Below are 20,294 nucleotides of genomic sequence, written 5' to 3'. Positions count from 1 at the left end.
TTAACTAGTAACACCCAATTGTCACATCTTGTTTGTGTCTATGCCAGAGAGACACTACAGTACAAGGCTGTGAGAGAAAATAAAACTCACTTTCTAAGCAATAGCACAACGGCTTTGATAATTGCATGCTTAAGTTAACAACTGCATGAGTTTACATCTTTTTAAAGGAAGTATTCTCCATCCTTTTATGAGGCTGATCATTACTATTTCAACTGACATGAGCCTTTTTTGGAAGATGAGGAGGCTGCTGTTACATATTTCAGTGAAATGACGTCTGTGTTCAAGGCACATAGAGTTTAAGGAATCATGACCCAGTGCTATGGCGTGGATTCTGCAGTTCCTCCACTGCTGAATTCAGCTGCACTGCTTACTCTACTACTCAGCAGCACTCAGTGCTACTCAGAATATCCTGTCTCTGCAACAGATTTTAAGCCATAAATTGTGATATAATAAATTAAGAAGGTTTTCTTGAAAAGTTGGCAGTACCTTTCATTGTTTTATGTTTTCCTTACAAAAGTCCATTTTTTAGAAAATACTCAATCGTTTTTAGAGGTAGATGAGTCAACAGAATTCTTAAAATCATCAGCACAGGTACATGACAGCACAAGCTGGCCCTGTAAACTTCAAGGTAGGATACAGACTGCAAATGAGGAAAAGCTCTACAAGGTTATCTGACTTATTATAGGAAAATTAAACCAGTACCTTTGCTATGCAGTGCATGGCATAATATTGTTACATAATATCTCGTGCAAATGTCGGCATTGTATTAACTTTTAGTACCGGAGATAATCTATGTTATCATCTGATTACTCAGACAGCACATGAAAGCAGACTTTCTGTAATTTAATTTTTTCTTCCAAATATAATCCTGTCACTATTTAGTGATGGACAAGAAGTAGCCATCTGCCCCTTAACTTAATTATTTACAGAGCTTGTTAAAATTGAGGAATCAGCATTTTGAAAAGGGGAAACTCCCTTTCTCCTATGACCTTCCTCACCCTCTCAGGATTAAACCATTGCAAACAGAATTAAAGTCAGGCCAGTAGCATGCATGGGGTTTCTCCAGCTGTTATTTTCTTTGCATTTATTTTCTGTATGAACACCCTCACTTCTTGCAGAGACCAAAACTTACTTCTTGACTTTCTGCAGCAAAGGACCCACACGCTAGATGTGATTCACTTCACTTCTTCCCTGCACCCATCACTGTTTACCACCAGGAAAGCAATACCATTGACTGACCTGGCACATCCCCCCCTCCCTTTAATCTCTCCTCTCTCTTTGGAATGAGAGCAACTGGTCAAAACAGGCATCAATGTGCTGAGGAGCAAACAGGTATCTGCTGCTCTTTGACAAGCTCCTCTATGTCAACTCCTGGCTGTAGCTCTCACTTCATTTACTTAGCTCCCAGTTTTAGCCCTTTCCTCTGCACGCCTCTCGTCTCTCCTGGGTCTCAAATTGGATCTGGACTTTCCCTTCCAACCTGTGCTCTTTTCCTTCCTTGCCCAGCGCCTGGGCTGCTGAGCTGATTTTTACAGTGCCATGCCCCCTTGCAGGAAGGATTGAGGCTGGTGATGGAGAAAGAAGACAGGAGGGGAAGAAAGGGCAGAGAGCAGCCAGGGAAGGCAGAATGGAGGAAGGCAGAGAGAAGAGAAACAGAGAGACTGGAGGAAGAAGAGGCAGGATATTTAGGAGGCAGGAAGCAGTAAGCAGGGCAAGGAGAGGCAAGGGAGACAGGTGAAACAGAGGAAGGAGGGGAAGGGAAATAGAAGCAGCAGGGCAAAGAAGAGAGGCAGGGAACAGGATAAGGAGACAGGGAGGGAGCAGGTCAAGTAAGAGGCAGAGGAGGCAGAGAGTAGGGAGTCAGGGCAGGCATGAGGCAAGCAGTGGAGGCAGGGAACATAGAGACAGGGAAGGCAGTGAGCAGCAGAAAGAGGGAGTCAGGGCAAAGAGCAGGCAGGCAGCAGGGACGCAGATGCAGGAGTGGTCGGTTGGCAGACAGGAGAGGTATGTTGGGAGGCAGGAGTTAGGGCAGTCAGGGATCTGGACAGGCAGGTCAGCAGCCAGAGCTGGCAGGAGGCAGGGAACAGGAGGAACAGGACAGGCAGCAGGCTGGGTAGGCAGTAAGAAGGAGGCAGCAGGCTGGGCAGGCAAGGAGTAGGGTAGGCAGCAGGCAGAGAGCTTGGCTGGAAGGAGGAAGGAGACAGGAGGGAATAGGGCTGGCAGGAGACAGGGACCAGGACAGACAAGAGGCAGAGCAGGCGGGGGGGAGCAGGGTAATAAGAAAGAGGCAGGGGAGAGCAGGGCAGGCAGGAGGGGGCAGGAGGGAGCAGGGCAGGGAGCCGGGCAGGCAGGCAGGGAGCAGGCAGGCAGGCAGGGAGCAGGGCAGGGAGCAGGCAGGCAGGCAGGGAGCAGGCAGGCAGGAGCCGAGGCCGGGCGGGAGCGGCCGGGGCCGGAGCTGTCCGCCCCGCGGTGCTGAAACGCCGCATCCCGGGCCCGGCGGGGCGGGGGGAGCGCCGAGAGCCGCCCTGCGCAACCCGAGAGAAGGAGAATCCAAATACCTGCACAGCGCCGGCAGCTGCCGTGGGGCGGCGGGGGGCTGCGTGGGGTGGGCTTTTTCCCCCTGTAGATGTCCTTGCTGCTGAGCTGTGTGGGCGAGAAAGATCTCCTGGCTCCCGGGTTCCGGCTCAGATCTCTCTAGAAAACTGAATGAGCGAGCGCCAGCTCCACGGGGCTGTGATTTTTTTTTTTTTTTTTTTTTTTTTTTTTTTTTTTTTTTTTTTTTTTTTTGGTAGGAGGCGTGTGCGCCAAAGCCTGGGTCCTTCCACTGCCGTCCCCCTGGGTCCTGCCGCCCGCCCGCTGCCTCCCGGCGCTCCCGGCACCCCGGGATGCGGGCTGGGAGCTCCGCGCCGCCGCGGGAGGGGTGGGAAGGGGCTGCTGGCGGCCGGGAGGGCTCAGCTCGGCGGGCTCCCACCCAGCGGCATTGGCTCCACCGCCTGTTTCTAGCATCGCCTCTTCCCCAGAGAAAGCCGGGCAGAGCACAGCCTCCTGCGGCATTTCCAGCAGCCATGGAAAGGTGATCTTAATGGGCCGTGTGCTGTCCGTGGGCTGCCGTAATGAACATGGCAGCCTGGGTTTAGAAGAGAAGTTTGTCTGGGTCAGACTACAGGGACTGTCATCAACAGCACCCACAGCAAACGTTTAGTGAAGAATGTAAAAAACAGAACAAGCTTCACCCCTGAACTCTCTCAGCCCCTCTTCCAACTACTTCAGGTTCAGAAATTTTCCCAGTAATGTAGTGCCTGAGTTTTCAGGATGAATTTGTCCTCCTTGAATTCTCACAGTGTCTCCTAGAATACTTTTACATTTCTAGAATGTCCTTCCATAATGCCCTTTGATTAGGCCATCTACCTACTTCACAAACTTCTATTAGAGGAATGTGTAAGCTTTAGCTGGTGGTGTGGAAAGAACAGGAGAAAGGAACTTCTGTCATTAAATTAAGTTCTAAAATCATTTTCTGTTCAAGCTGCATAAGACCTGTATTAAACTGTACTTGGAAGACTTTGGGTGATGCAATGACCAAATTCACACCCATCTGTTCCTACCAATATCAAAATAATATTAAATGTACCAGCAAAGTAAATTTCTTCTTTTGTTATGCCTGTGCATTGTGGAGTATAATTCCTGGGAATTGGTGGATTAAAGTCAACTGATTTTCTTGGTCTCTGCTTTGGACATGTTTCCTGCGTCAGTTACTGAAGGATCTTGTGCAGAGAAGAACTAGGTGGTAAATTATAAAGACCAAATTCTGCATAGGAAATGGCTAAATAGAGTAGGATTCTTCAGTATGGGAAAAAAAAAAAAAGGAGAGGACTAAGTGTAGATAAAATAGCAGTGTGGGGTTTTTTCATCATTCATAGTATTTCTTAATAAAGAGCAGTGTGAGGAAGATAAACCTGAACAATATCTCAGTATCATTTCCGGTTTTAGGAGTAGGAGAAATGAAACCCACTAGAGACTAGCTTTGATTCAAACAAAAGGACATACTTCTTCACAAAATATTGAGTGAAACTGTGGAATTCATTTCCACAGGAATTCACATTTCAGAAAATTGTAGGACATATCTGTGGAAGAAAAATCTATTAAGACCCTTCAAACATGAAGTCATAGCCTCTGGCTCAAGAAGACCCCGTTCCACAAATTACTGAAGGCTGGAGTAATATTTGGGAAAGGGTGATTATATCTCTGCCCTGCTCTTATTCTTTACCTTAACCATCCAGTGATGATCACTGCTGGAGGTAGACACTGGGCTAGATGCACCTTTGATCTGACCCAGTACTGGCTCGTCTTATATTCTTACATACAAAGTAGACTTTGAGAATGTGAACACAATTGGATTCCTTTCAGCTTTGCTTTCCCTTAAAAGGGGAAGATGCAGTGGTTTTGCTCTTTTTCAAAGAGTATGCATCCAGAATCACTTGCTTTTTAGAGGAAACACTCCCATATTAATGAGCAAAGGCAAAAAGAATCTGTAGGGATGTTGATTTGTGCTTTTAGGATGATTTCCATGCAGAACCATTAATTTAGCCCACAGCAGGTGTAAAACTGGAATATGAGGTTTTTGCATCCGATGACCCAACCACATTGACTGGAAGAGAAGAAGCAGAAGCTCAAAGGCCTAGAGCTCAAAACTCTCACAAGAGCATTTGTCCCAGCCCTTGATGGAAAAGCATTTCTAGCCCCAGGGAAGTTAATACTCAGTTAGTAAGTAGTCTCATTAGATCATTATTTTCTGCATAGAGATCAGTTTGGAGATAAAAGAATAAGCACTCTGTTTTCATAATCCTGTTCTAAGCTTCCACTCTTGCACGTATGATAAAGATTAATGTACTAGCTACTGTAACTATGCTGAACTTCCCTGGGAATTGTTAATAATATTAAGTGGAATGAACATGACTCTATAAACCAACTGCCTTAGGCAGTCAAATGAGTTGCCAAATTGGATGTATGCTTAATATTTGGGGATTTAATATTTTTATTCAGTTTAATTGATGTGTTTTTTCCCTCCCTTACTGTTGCTGTTAAGTGACCAGTGCCTGCTGAGGCCCTGGATGATTGACATGTACCACAATGCTATGATAGAAGCAGATCTCTAAACATATTACAGCAGGGCCTTATATTGATCCCAGTGCAAATATTCTTAGGTTTCTTTCTCATCACCACTTTATCACTTCTTCATCACTTTCTTTGTACAAAATCTACTCTGTACTCTGAGACCATGCTCCAGGTCATATCATTCTTTGCATTGTCCCAGTCATTACACCTCATCTGACATTACAATCTCAGGGGAAAAAAAAAAAAAAAACAGTGTTGAAGGTATAAAACTTTGAGTTTTACAAAGGTATGTCTGGGACATTAGGAACTCCCTTGCTGGTGTGCTCAGACTGGAGCTGCAGCCCTTTCTCATTTACAGTAGAATATACACAGCTAAGGGGAGAAAAATATGCTGGTTATCACCGTTTGTCACTGAAGGCGTCAGAACTGACTGCACACATGGAGGAAATAGATCAGTTTTGAAGGGGAGGATATTTTATGCAGCCTTTTCTGAAAGTAAAACAGAACTTTGATATGAAATTTATTCTAAACTGACCTTCCCTACTGCCACACATACTGATACTCTGTTAAAAGAAAAAAGAAAACCAAAAAATGGGGAGGTAACAAACTTGAAAAGGAAATGTATATTTTCACCACCAGTCAAAAGGATCCAAGTACCTTTCTTAACCAAGGAAACCATGGAAGGTCAGAGTAGCTGATTGCTCCATAGTCTAGGCATGATAAATAGTCTCTACTCTATTTGCAGTAAAATATTCTGTCTTAACTCAGTTTGGAGATAAAAGAATCCTGCAGCATTTTTGATTCCCAAGATGTGTCATGAAACTAGGGGCTAGTCTGAACATTTATGCATCTCTGATATTACTGATATTACTCATTCATACAAAGCCCAAAACCATTGAAACATTTTAATTCATCACTGAAAGGAATGAATTTTTTAACCCTAAAAAAAATATTCCAAATAAGTGGAAATCTGGTTTCACTCTGCCTTAAGACTGAAGCAGAGATATATATCTTTGTATCACAGACACATATTGATCTTCAGCATTTTGTGGGGTTAGTGTATGTATATGTATATTCCTTAAGCAGGGATGCTGGACCAATTAACCCCACTAGCTGTCTCTTCCAACCTTACTCATTCTGTGATTTTCTGATATAAGAAGGAGAATAGATCCTTGATGCAATTCAGTATATACCTGGTGTCATTTACTTTCTCTATGTGATTTCTCCAATATTTAGAATGCTTTTTACCTCTTGTAAACAGGGAATTAGAGAAATAATAGAGTATTGGATGTTCTTGTAGCTTTAAATTTTCTTTTGCAAACAATTTGTTGCAAGTTTCTAAAATTAACAGTCAATTTTAATAAGTAATTGGGAGTTCATTCTTTTTCTCTAATCTACAATTACCATCTGGTTTTATTTCCTTTGAAAGTAACCGTACTGAAAGCCCCAGTAGGTTAAAAAATAATAATGCTAAAACTGCTTAGACCCAGTACATCATTATTCTTAAGGGACAAGTAACTCTTAGATCACAGTTCAGAGGGATTCATGTTTAAATCCTCCCAGGTTTCCTGAACCTTTAAAATATTTAAAAATTTATGCCCAAGAATGCAAAACATATGCAAATTGATTGTTCATATTATTTATTTAATGAGAAGGGTCCAATTTTGCCATTTTTAGTCTTGATGTAGAGAATTCACTCTTTTGCTGAGTTCACATGCAATCACCACTTCTGCCACTCTCAGAATAAGGTTTAAGTGGGACATGAGCAAAGCTTTGGCCTCGAGCATGTAGAAGGGTAAAGATGAAATGTTCCCAGCTCCGTGGGAATTACAGGAGCTGGTGATAAGATCCAACACAGACCTGGAGGCCAGCAGCAGAATTCAAGTAAAGTCAAGCTCTCAGAACAGCAATCCAGAACTTTCCCCCTCAGTTCTTGCCTGTCTCTGAACCAGTCTAAACCCCGTAGATGGCTTATTTTGGGATTGTAAAGTTCCCAGTGTAGACCTAGGCTGAGTAGCTTGGATCTAAAGATCAAACAGCATTCGAAAAACTACAGATATCTCTCTGACATTTTGGTGTTGGAAACGTTGACTTTAGGCCCAGATGTGCTGTTAAAGTAAGGAGCAGATTTGGCCTCATGTCTTCAGTCGTTTTAACTTGGCAGCACTGAGTGTGCTGACTTCAGTGAGATAACTGTGATTTACATCACCTGGGGACCTGCTTCTATTGAGTGCAGTTACTTACAAAGTCAGTGCTTCTCTGTCTAAACAATAAGGCAGTGTCTTGCTAAAAAACTAAGTGTCCTTTTGCAGAGAGAAATAAATTGTGAGTTTTCAGGTTTTGCATAGCTACAACATGAATTATATGACCTTTAAAGAATAGCACAGCAAAACTTTGCCATACTGTCTAAGATGAATATCAGAAATAATATTCTTCCTGATGCAGGGGTAAGGCAGCCTAAGGTAGGCTGGTAGGGCAAAAAAAGTGTACAAGGAGGTAAGTAGTCCAAAAAGTAGATGAGTTCCTCTCATCAAGGAGAGGATTTAGGATGACTGTTTAAGGTTTAGGATGACTGTTAAAGAATTGATTCAGAAAAGTCCTCTTGGGAAAAACCCTGCTGATAACTGCTGCCTTGCTGCATTGGGATCAGTTTGCACATAAGCAACATTCCAGTCTGATTTGTAGCATACTGGTCTCATATATGATTTGTTAAGAGCTTGAAATATGTCAGCTGTTTAATGTCAATTCTCCAGTGTGTTAACTTCAGGGTTCCTTAGCTTCCCAAAGTCTGTTGTATATTTCCCTTTCTGTATAATAGTTGCAACTTGCTCCTATGCATTTGGCCAAAGTAACTTTAACAGTGGGCTCAAAGTGTGAGAATGGAACATGTGAAGTGATAAAAGATGATTTGAAGGTTGGTAGTTGGATTGAAATAGTTAGAGATGAGGTAAATAACAGGATACTCATCTGATTTCTTAGTTTGTTATGTGATGATTTATTTCTGAAATGGTTTTAAATTAATGGTGTACATAAACACATGCAGCTTTGGATGGCAATAACATAAATCAGCAACAGTAATAATGACTGTGAGTTCTTGCATGTGTAAACAAGCATATGTGCAATATAAATTCTATTATCTCAATGCCACTGAGGATATAGAATAATCTCACATTTGTGGCCGAGTAAAAGCATAAATTTTTGCTGGAGATATAAACAGATGGAGGACACAATGCTGCACTGGATAGCTGAAGTCTGTTGAAAACTGAAGAATATGAATGTATTTGTATACATGTACAAAAATAGAGACAAGAATTATGGCTGCAATCCTGAGCAGATATAAATCAACACCATTTCACTGACTGTGGTGGAGGTGTGCTAACTAGCCAGCAGAGGAGTAAATCTCTGTATATAAAACAACTGTTACACCCATCAGCAGTCTGATGTTTTACATTACTACTTCATCCAGGAGCATAAAGGATGTATCAATCTGCTGAAGCCACTCCACAGAACCATTGTACTCTTCCTGGGATTCAGCACTGGAATCAGGGTGTAAACAGCACCAATCTCATCTTACAAACACTGGGTATGCTTTAATGTCATCGAGAAGCCCTGCTACAATCCATTTGGAATATATATCCAACAGTGGGGCATACAGCAATCATGTACTTTTTAACAGGAGGGAGGTATTTTGCTTGTCATAGCTGGTGAGCCCCGAGGGAGGTGAGGCTCCTGCCATCCTGGTTCCCAATATATGCTGATTCAGTCATTAAAATGTGCATTCATCTTTCTTCTCCCAAGACCTAGCTGTGCACAGCAGGTTTAACTAAATTGCCAATAAGAAAGCCTCTTAAATCATCTGCAGCCCTGACTGGCAGCCTCACAAGCAGATGCAGCAACTGATCCTGAGGCAAACGGAGTCTGTTCAGCAGCAGCTTTGCACTTCTGTGTGCACCAGCTAGGTTGTTGTTTTTTTCTTTTTAAAATCATTAATGGGCGAATCCCTTGAAGACAGCTGGGAAGGGAAAGGTGAGACTATCAGAAAATCCTCATTTCCTTTTCCAATGTGGTACCCTCTCTGCAGCTGTAGGACAAAAGGAACAGCCCCTTCTCTTCAGTGCCCCTAGCTTCAGGGTGTGGAGAACTATTAATCAGCTTGTTCTCATGCAGCAAGGACCTGCAGGAGGGCTGGCTGGAGAAGTGCCAAGGACTGTCACTTCACTCATCCTGAGAAATCTCCTCCCTTCAGCCAAGATTTTAATGGCTGTGGGACACGCCTGTCTGTGTATGTGCATGTATGCATGTAGAAGGGAGAGGAAATGTATTCTCTTGTCACTCTTCCATCTCTCACATACACTGCTGCAAATACTTATTTTTTCCTCTGTGTACACATGAAAAGTGGTTTCAGCAACTGTTTGCAAAAGTGCTGGAATGACCTGGTTCTGGCAGGCATTGTTGGAGTCTATCACAGCTGCCAGATCATCTCTGGAGAGGCATAAAATCCCAGAAACTCTTTAATCAGGTGTTCAAGCTCAGTTATTGCCTAACTAGCTGGGCACGGTTAGCCTTGCTTCTCCTTCAGTAAAAGGTCAAGATTTAACTGTGGGCTGTGATTTTCCAGAGGGGACTGTGTCTGGCCCTCCTCGATACAGGGCTTACCATCAATCCCATGAAGGCATGCAGCAGTTTGCTCCACACTAATGCTAAGGTTAAATTATTGGTCTGTCACTCTTCCTAGGATGTGGTGCCTGCACTGGACAAAAGCCGAGAAACCATCATTAAATTGGATTGGCTCTCTCCATGTGCCGGACATCTCGTTGCAGAGGAAAGGCTGTCCAAGTCCTGCTGCTGAATGTTAAGTGCCACAGACCTGCAGCAGCCTTCAGGAGGTGTCAAATACCCTGCATGGGTGAATAACCAGGTGGTGGGTGAATAACCATATGATGGAGTGGCTCAACATGGGTATTTGTGTGTGACACAGTTGCAGTCTCTCTCCTCTCACATGTATTTTTTCCTGTGGAACTGCAGTAAAATGTGAAGAAGTGGCAAGTATCTACTTGTCTTAAATTGTGCTGAAAACCATGTGCTTTTCAGCACCTCTGAAAAGCTATAGACAAGTGTAAAACCTGAGGAAAAAATTGAGAAGCATGTAGTACTCAAAATACATTTAAAAAAAAAATCCCTCCTTGAATTCCAAACTAATCCCCTTAATCACATAAGCTTATGAGATCTGGAAAACACGAAAAGGAAAAAAAGAAATTAAATGTCTTCCAAAGGGGTACTCAAGATGGAAGGACTTTGCTAGCAGATTTATACATTGCCAGACAGTAACTTGTCTCTAGCGAGATCAGAAGGAAGACAGGTATTTTAGATCTCCAAAGAAATCACTCCACTCTAAGCCACTGAGAGGGAAGCATCTGGTAAAAAAAACGAGCCCAAGGGAGACCTCCTGAAGAACATTTGTCAGTATAATTGGTGTCCTAGTGATGAAAGCATCAATAGTTGATGGTAGTTAGTGGAAAAATTATTTTGTCTCTTTTGCACCATCTTTAGTGTAAAAAAGAACTCTGTTTGCAGAAAAAAATTTCCATGCACTTGGTATTAGCACCCTATGTCTGATTGCCCAGTTACTTTTGCTGACTTTTCTTCCTATAGGCAAACGTTCATCACATAAAATGGCAGATCAGAGATTCACAGAATCAGTCAGGTTGGAAAAGACCTCTGAGATCATCGAGTCCAACCTGTGACTGAACACCAGCACATCAACTAGGCCATGGCACAGAGTGACACATCCAGTCTTTCCTTAAACACCTCCAGGGATGGTTATTCCACCACTGCCCTGGGTGGCCCATTCCACTGCCTAGTCACCCCTTCTGTGAAGAAATTCTTCCTGATGTCCAATGTGAACCGCCCTGATTGAGACTATGCCCTGTCCTCCTGTCACTAGATCCCTGGGAGAAGAGGCTGAACCCCACCTGGCTACAACCTCTTATCAAGGTTGTAGAGAGTGATAAGGTCTCCCATCAGCCTCCTTTTGTCCAGGGTAAACAATCCCAGCTCCCTCAGTTGCTCCTCATCAGACTTGTGCTCCAGACCCTTCATCAGCTCTGTTGCCCTTCTCTGGATGTGCTCTCATGTCTCAATGTCTTTCTTGTAGTGAAGGGCCCAGAACTGGGCATAGCACATGAGCCGTGAAGGAGCACAGAGGGGAGATCCTTTATAGATCACTGTAAAGGGTGTAGAAACTAAAGACAGATTCAGTAATTTCAGTTTGTTTTCTATGATGAATGTTCTGTGACAAGTTTTCTTTAAAAAAGTCAGTCACAAAAAGCTTGAATTAAATATGTATTTTTTCCTATAAAGTAGTGATAACTTCTCAAAAATTAGCATATTCCCTAACAAGTAGTAGATTTAAACCAATAAGTTGGCAATTTTATGTTCCAGAATAAATCAAAGATTAAAAGCTTTTTCTGGGACCATTTAGGTAAAGAATATGAATAGAGGATGGTAAGGAATTTGAACTCAATTTTAAAACAACTTTGTTTTCCTCCTTCAGTTCACAGCTAAATCTCTCTTTTCTGTTGGTTACAAAGCTCTCTTTCTTGTCATCCTATGCTTATTTGATTTTCTCCCTCTTTGTTGTTTTTTTTTTTTTTCCTTAACATTGCTTTTCTAGGGGACAGGACAGCTACAAATGCCAGTGTTTCTTTATACAGAGCAATGAAGTTTCCAGCTAATTTTACTTTTCTAGGCCAAGAAAGCTATCTCAGGGAGGACACACCTCTGTTGCACCATGGACTTGTACTGTCTTGGGCCTACCAATCCATCAAGCAAGGCACAGCACTGTAGAGGGAACCAGTCCAGACCCATGGGCATGATAGGGACATTGATGTAGCTATGTTCTCTTTGCACTCACAGAGAAAAAAATCCTGTCTCCAGCACTAAGAAAATCCCAATAGCTGATTTGACATCTATTTCCCATTTGAAACTTTTCAAATAAAGAAAATAGGTGATATTTCACATGGTTTTTGATTAATGTCTTGCACATTATGCTATACCAGGAAATTTTCCAGCTGTGGCACTTGCTTTTTTCATGACCACACTATACTGGTGGCTCATAATCCCCCTGTAATCAACAAGTGCCCAAGGGTCTCCATCCTTCTCTGTCATTTTCCTATGAAACTCCCAATTTGCAGAAGTTCATGTTATAAGCTCATTAAGTGTATGACTTTGCACATTATGCAATTAAATTTCATCCCATTTCTAATACTCTACTCTCAAGGTCATTTAGTTTTTCTTGTACAATATTACATTCTCCCTCTCTGTTGAGCTTTGTGTCATCACCAAACTTCATTAGTACACGCCAACTTCTTATCAGGGTCATTAATGAAGATGTTAAAAAATCAATCCCAAATGTTTAAGGATTTCCACTAGTGGCAGCTTTTTTTCCAGACTAATTATTGTTTCTTTTCTTTTGCTGATTCTGAACTCATATTTCTGTTAGGTGTTGGTAGCTAGCTACAATTCAGGTAGATGAGAGTTAGTTTTTGATTTAGTGGTTTTTTTCATGTATTTTTGTCCTGTATTTTACACAGATTTAGTCATCTTTGGTATCAAAAGGTAAAATAATCATCTAATCAAACTATCACTATCACTACTAAATCCATATTATATGTTGTCCTGGTTTCTACTTAATTTCCTGGTTTTGAATATTCTCCACATCAATATTTGTGCTTATCTTACATCTAATTCAGGTTAAATTCTTGATTCTGGATTATTTGCCTCTCCCTATTGTATATATGGGTAGTGTGTTTGGTGTTTTCTAGTCAGATGATGCTACTTCATACCCCATTAAAAATTCACTCTTTTTTCACATTTCAGTGTGTAAATCACCTTGTTTCTCAAAGGAACATATTAAGCATTCTTACATCCAGATGTGGTCATCTCTGTGTCTGTGCATTCCTGCCCATTAGCCATTTGCCCTCTGCATTCATCCCATCAGTGTCATATTTCTTACTGAAAAATGAGGCAAATTATTAGCTTGGATTTGAAGTCCTATCATTATTATGTTTCGTATTTTGCCTGTACTCATTATGCAGAGGACTCACTTCATAATTTATTTGCATTATGAGATTTTTCACTACTTATTTTAATTTGATTTGCAAAATCTAACCTTGTTTTTCTTATCCATTTGCACTCTACAGCTTTATTGTTTAGAACAAGCATGGATTACAGTCCTTTCCCAATTCCAAATGATGTACAGTTCTTCCCTCCACTGTTACTTCTAGTGCACTTTCTCCATCACCTTTTATTAATAATCCTCTGTGAGACCACTGGTTTGTGGCACCTCAGTAATGCAGCTGGAACTACAAAGGTGTATGAACTGCTGCCAGCTCTCAGAAACTGCTGGAGCTGCCCTCAGTTCCCTCTGGATCCACCAACCTGTGGCTTCCAGAGGGGGGCAGAGTGAGCAAGAATTTCTGGGAAAGGATAGGATGGTATGAAGTGTGGGCTCATTATAATCAGACAAAACCTCTTCAAATGTACACTGGAATGTCTGAGGTTTGTTAAATCTACCCCAGAAATAACATTTTCTCTTTGCTGCTCTTGGTATTAAGATATTTAACAGAAGCACATCATCATAGGCCATGAGAACATGTTAAGTACAAAGGCTACTACGCAAGCATTTGGAAATGCTGGGAGAACCCGTTGGCGTGACACGTTCCAAGGAACAAAATTAAAACACTGGTTTGTATTCAAGGCTCTGAGGGGTGGCTGAGCATATGCCATGAACATATAAAGTTGCCACCTCTCAGCAGATAAACCCTAACATATAGGATATGAATATACTCACCAATTTAGCTTGTTTCCTTTGGCTTTAAAGCTCAATGGAAGAGCAGCACTTCATAGATGAAGTGCTCTGAGAACCCACAACTGACTGGTCATTCCAAATTCCTGTTAACTTGCCATAGCCTAATGGAAGGCATGAGTCCTCAGAGTAGCTTCTGATAATTCAGTGCCAGTTGTTACTGCTTATAATAGTAAAAGGAGAATCTTGAAGTACTGACACCCCAGTTGTGGGATTCAGAGGGTCTGCTAAATGACAGTGAATAAAATTGTTACTCTGATTTCCTTACATTTCCTTCTCTGTAGACTGAGAATAGGAATGCTAGCCTATAGCATATAGGTCCTAATTCTTTAATGGGGATTTCTGAATCATTAAAAAAAGTGTAAGGAAAGGTCAATATATTATAATGGTAAATAAGGATTTTGAGGATTCAATTTTTTTTTGAAAGCCAGTGTTTTAATTCTTAAATAACGGTTTATCTTAAGCAAATGCTTCTGTGTCTTATAATAGTAAGAGGTGACACTACAAAACAACAGTTTGAGACAGAGCCAAGATAATTTCTACTCCTTTAAACTGGAACGAGAATTTCTCAGCCTTGAAGCATGACAGCTATTCAGGAGTTGATTTTTCTGGCTTTGAAATCTGAGTTGTACTTAGCTATGGGATCTGACAAGTTTCTGCTGCCTTATATCATCCCTGCTCACCTGACAGCACAGAAGAAGGTGTCTCACACTAATCTTGTCAAGCTGAAACTCCACTGAGAGGACAGTGATGAATGTCAGTTTGAGTCTATTGAGCTTGTGGTGAGTGGGCAATGGATAAAGGTTAGATAAATAAAGCAGCAAGAATTATAAGATGAAATATAGTTCTTCATTCTAGTTTATTGCATATAGTCTGATTCTTTGTGTAGTCAAAATGAGGTTTTCTTGACCAAACAGTGATCTTTCCTAAACCAGCTGTCCCTACAAGCCCATGTCCCGGTGAGGTTTTTGTCTACTTGAATTACCGGCCCTGGCAGAGAGTTCCATACCTCTACTAGGAAGAGTATGGTTTTGGGAAAATAATAACCACTCTGCAAGAAAACAATCATCCTTTGACTTATATATCCCCACACCACACTGACTGCTCAAGTGAGTAATCTCCAGCTATGCACGAAGGCTCAGTGTATCACTCCTTAGGCGAACAAATTTCAACAACAAGATGAGCACAGTGAGTGATTCTTAAACACTTCTAATGCTGCCAAGCCAAATAAAAATTCCTTCAGAACAAGGCTGCTCATTGATGCCCCTCCAAAGGTATTTTCATAATGTCTTCAATTAGGTTGTGGATCAATGCAGTTGTACTCTGTGGGAATATTTTAGTTCATCACCTGGTGCAATTATCCATGACCACAGACACAAAACCAGCAATCACTGGCCAACTGAACATGTGTTAATTGGAAGCGTGAACGCTCTAAAACAACCAACAGCACCAGTTCCTTACATAATCACAGCTTTTGTATTTCCTTCTTGTTGTGGATACCTCTTTGTTGTGGATGCAGCTAGGGTGAGGGTTTTATTCTCTACTTCCCTATTCCCAAACTTTCCAGTTTCTCTACTTCCAGGGACATTGCTCAATGCCACATGGTACAAGACACAGCCTTTCCACTAGATCTCATCAGTCACTCAGTAAAGGGCAGTGCCACAGCTATCACTAGGTTTCAACTCCCTCTTCTTGTCTGTACTCACTCTTCCTTGTAAAAAAAAAAAAAAAAAAAGGGAGGAGGTTGTTTCATTAAAGCAGCCTATGAAAGCAGCCTGGTAATTTTTTTCACAGTGTTATTTTTGTTAAGCATGTATAGAAATTCAAGTCTGTATTAAATAATAATAATGTATCTTTCAAAAAATAAACCCTGGTGTGTTTCAAAGCAAGGAGAAAGGCATCCCATCTGCACAAAAGAAATTCAGTTAGACACAACCTCAAAAATCTGCTTGAGATTGAAAATGAGAAGAAAAGTAAGTTCAGAAAATGCTTTCAATATGAGAGATAACTGCTTTTTACTGCTACATTTATTGCGAAAAGAGGAGGTAGTCAAGCCAGCTGATCTGTCAGAAAGATGATCAGTCACAGATGACAGAATCTGGCTAGATAGGGTGGATCTGCCACTTTTCTAGTGTGGAATGTGTCTGAGGGATTTTAGACATTAAATCTGCTGAAACACCCACTGAAAGGCATACCCGGTTAACCTGAACTGTTCTTACCATGTAATGAAGGTTTGGTTAAGGACCTATGGGCCCGGGATGCTCTCCTCTCCAGGTTTTGGCTCTGGATCGCTGATCTCTCAGCAGAACCTCCCCTGGAGTCAGAGTTCTATTCCCCTCTTCCTGCAGGAGGCAATCTGACTAACTTTAGGAGTCTAATTGACTCCAAAGTCAACTCCTTCACTAATAAGAAAAATCATGAAGAAAGCTGGAAGAAATATTCTGCCCACCAAGCTTTCCCTTGGGAGCTGGGGCTCTGTAGTTTGGCCACATCTCTTCTTCATTACAGCTCTGTGAGTCCAGCCCAAATACATCCTTGGTCCTGACCCTGACCCTGATCCTGGCAGACTGACTTGACTTTCCATCTGGATCTTGAACCAGCCTAACTATAATGGGTTAGCAGGGCTGTCCCTGGGCTAATGCTGAGCCTCATCACTGTCCCTGGACCTGATCCTGACCCTGCCTGGCTAAACTTCCTGACTTCTTGTGGGGGAGGTCACAGACCCTGCTTGTCTTGTTGCCACCCTCTGCTCCTGCCCTTGCAGAGCAGCTTGTCCTTGCTGCTCCCTGACATCTGGAAAGTATAAACCCACATTCCTTTTTACAGAAAATAGATCTTTAAAAGACACTTTGTGGCTCTAAATATATACCAAAGCATCCCAGAAGTCACAATCTAAGGCTCTGTGGTTGAATCATGAGCACACCAATGCAGCAGAATATCAAAGACTCATAAAAGCATTTTCTGGGAAGGACCTCTTGAGAAGTCTAGTCCAGTCTCCTGTTAAAAGTGTTAAGATCATGTCGAATCAGCTGTAGCTTTGTCTATCTCAGTTTTTGAAATATCCAAGAATGAAGAGTCTCTGTACAATCTGTTTCAGCAGTGCATTATCCTCTTTCTTCTCTTAAACTTCACCTCCCAAGGTGCAATTTCTGGTCATTTATGGTTGTAATCAGCACAATACTTGAATTTCTCAAGTTCCCCTGAAATCCTTTAAGTCCCTTATTTATAGAATCACTAAAGTCCTTCTGGTACAAAGTCTGAGTTATCCTTGGGGCCATGTCAATGCTCTCTTTCATTCTGGTCACTTCACTGTTTGTTTGGTGTTTGTTTTTTGGTTTCTTGGTGTTTTTTGGTTTTTTTTAGTTTTAGAAAGATTCAAAGGTTCATAATTTCTTTTAAAGTACACATGGACAATGAGATCCCTGCTGTACATTTATACCTTTCCAGCAGGCTGCTGAGAGGGTGGACTGCATATAGCAGGCTAGGATTTTACAACACTTGGAAAGGTCCATCGTACTGGGTTCCTGCTGGAGTCCCGGGCTTGCAAGAGAGACAGGCACAGCCCTGGCCACAACACCTGGTGGAATTGCCTTTGATGGATCTAACCATCAACCCACTCATGGGTTTTGTTTAAGAGATACTCAGTTGTTCCCATCCAGAACAGATTCCAGGACAAATCTAGTCTGCACGCTGTGCTCCTGGTCAGGGAAGCGGGACCCCGGAGTGAAACAATGAGTAATCCAAGCTGACGGGCCAGCGACCTGCTGACCCCGAGATAAAGAGCTCATTATTGTGCTGTTAACACAGGGAAAAGAGTGATCCAAATCTTCTTAAGTATTTCCACTAGATGGACAGTTTGTCAGGGAGCAAGACATCTTGATTGACATCTCTTGGTGAGTGAAAAGGTTGCATTGGCCAAGTGTCACTTTTATTTCAGTCATGTGACACTTAAGGCGTACTTTACCAATTTGGCATTGCTGTATTTTGCTCAAATGCTCTGTTAAGTATTTAGTAAAAGAAATATCATAATGCTGCTTATTCTTTTGGAGTCAAATGGAGTTGGAGAACTGCAGAGTTTACTCTTGATGAGGAGTTACTACAGCCTGATATGGATGTTTTGGAGCACAGGAAAAAAATGACAGGGAAAAACAGCAGAAGTGCTCCCTTTCAGTATTTCCTGTGTAAGAATTCTGAATAGAGCCCTCCATACCGCTTTCTTTCTGAAAACTTGGTGACAGATTTCCTGTGTAATGCAGAGATGGTTTTTGCTGATGTTGTAGGACCTCATCAACACATCTGAAGAATGTGGTCAGGGACTCTCCAGTCAGTTATCAAGCTAATAACTATTCTTTCAGGAAGGGACTCCATTGCTTTGGAGAATTCCAGACCAACCGCTCTGAGAGGGCTAGGGGAAATTCTTCTCTAAGTTGTAGCAGCACTAAATAGCAAACCAACACTGAACACCAAACAGCAAGTGATGCAGCTGAGGAAAAGGGAAAAGAAAAAGCACAGAAACATAGTTGGTTGCTTCAGACTATGACAGTCAGACTGTTGCCAAGAGTGAAAAAATGTTAAAAAGCTTATATAATAGACATTTACAACTAATATTATCACTGGATTTCCCAAATGTAGGCTGTGTTCCTTTCAGGCAAGCACATTCAGTTTCTACCTTATTTTTGCCCTCAATGAATCATAAATACTGACTCAGAGAGACAGGAAGTGCTTGATAGCTATTTCTCTTCCGCATTTGGAATAAAACAGGCACACGTTCCTGTCCCTTAGGATATGCTGGATAAAGGACATCTGTGACAAGGAAGGATAAGAAATCTGTTAAAGAAGCCCAGAAAATATAAATTAAAGTGGAAGTTGGTGAAGAACTTCCTGAGCATGCTAATGGTTAAGCAACTTGAAGAATATAGTGTACAACAGACAGAAGGATGATTGGGTCAAATCCTCATATTTGAAAGGGGCTTGAAGACTTCAGCATTTATTATCAGTTAGCTTAACATTACCAGCATGGAAAACAAGGAATTTCATCTGAAGAAATGTACCATAGAAATTAATTTATAACTCCCCCCAAACAAGCCCTCCCACCCAAAAGCCCCGAACATTAAACCTTTGAAAAGACCATAGCATAAAAACTTAGAAATTTTTGGGGGTTTTTTCTGAGAACAAAATAAAATAAAACAAAAAGAGGTTCGTTGGTTGAAAAAGTCTCTGTGTTGACTATCTCAAAGCATGGATTCAATGTCATATTATATCTTGGCTAAAACTTCACACCCTAAGAATGAGGTTCTCTCTTATGATGTGATGCATCACTACTCTCCACATCTCTAGGAGACTTTGAATGGGTCTGCTCTTCCTGTCTAACCTTGAGGAAAGTATAATGATGAATAAAACACCTTTAACCATAACAAATGCCTTTCTATTCTATCCAGAAAAGGTGAGGAAAAATTAAGGCACAGCTATGCAGATTATTGCAAAAGACTGCTGCTCAGCTCAGCTCAGGTTAAGTGTCTCTCTACACTGACTTTTGGCTTGCAGTTATGTGTATTTGAATCTCTTACCTGCATTTATCTAACAAGCCTTTTGTTCATGTGTCATAGAGCTAGAATCTTGCCACAGGATTATCTTACTTTATTGCTGTAGTGCCCAGTACCGCAGATAAAGCTTCTTATAAATTATAAATTCACATAAATAAAGCAGCTTAATTAAGTCTCCAAAATGGAGACCAGAAATCAACTGTAGATTTTATGGACTCTTAAGAAGCAGTGATGGTTTTGAAAGTTGGGTGGTAACTCTGCAGGCACTGTCTTATTTTAGAAGTCTGAATGGAGAAAATGTGAGACTTCAGACAGGGACTGCTCAGCAATGTACCCTCACAACTCACATTAAAAACAGTGGCTGAATTCTGCATTTCTCAAACATCTGGGGAATCATTTAACACACACCCTTTAAGGACTCTTAAAATCCAGTGTAATGAGGGACATGCAGGGATGGGCTGATACAGCCTCTAGATGTATTTCTGGAAGAACATGCCTCCATATAAAAAAATGTGAGGAAGATTTGACAGTGTGTTCACAAAGGTAACAGCAGGTTCTGAAATTAAACGAGGCAATAAGCTTTCAGCTCAGAAATCTCCTGTGAGCTACTGTAAAACAGCCACAGCACCAGGCAGTGTGATATCTTCTGATCAAATGAACTGTAGGACATGAGCTCAGAAAAAAACTGGATCAGATAAGCAGCCTGCTCCAGGCTGCTTCCCTCTGTGACAAAAATATGTGCTTCATCCCGTGACTTTGCTGCATTGTCTGCC

General features: G+C 41.6%; 1 protein-coding gene across 1 annotated transcript in view; it reads right to left on the bottom strand.

The window, feature by feature from the left end:
• Nucleotides 1–2,913, bottom strand: part of CLVS1 (clavesin 1) — a 98,478-nt gene extending 95,565 nt beyond the window's left edge. Inside the window, exon 1 of the mRNA XM_071420098.1 lies at nt 2,559–2,913. The gene's annotated coding sequence lies outside the window, so the exon portion shown is untranslated. The remainder of the gene's footprint in view (nt 1–2,558) is intronic.
• Nucleotides 2,914–20,294: the final 17,381 nt, after the last annotated feature.

The sequence above is a fragment of the Agelaius tricolor genome, unplaced genomic scaffold (assembly GCF_023055355.1).
Source record: "Agelaius tricolor isolate 1412-34295 unplaced genomic scaffold, bAgeTri1.0.p SCAF_2, whole genome shotgun sequence".
Classification (NCBI taxonomy): Eukaryota; Metazoa; Chordata; class Aves; order Passeriformes; family Icteridae; genus Agelaius; species Agelaius tricolor.
The sequence above is the reverse complement of the archived record's forward strand: the minus strand, read 5'-3'. Positions and strand labels throughout refer to the sequence as shown.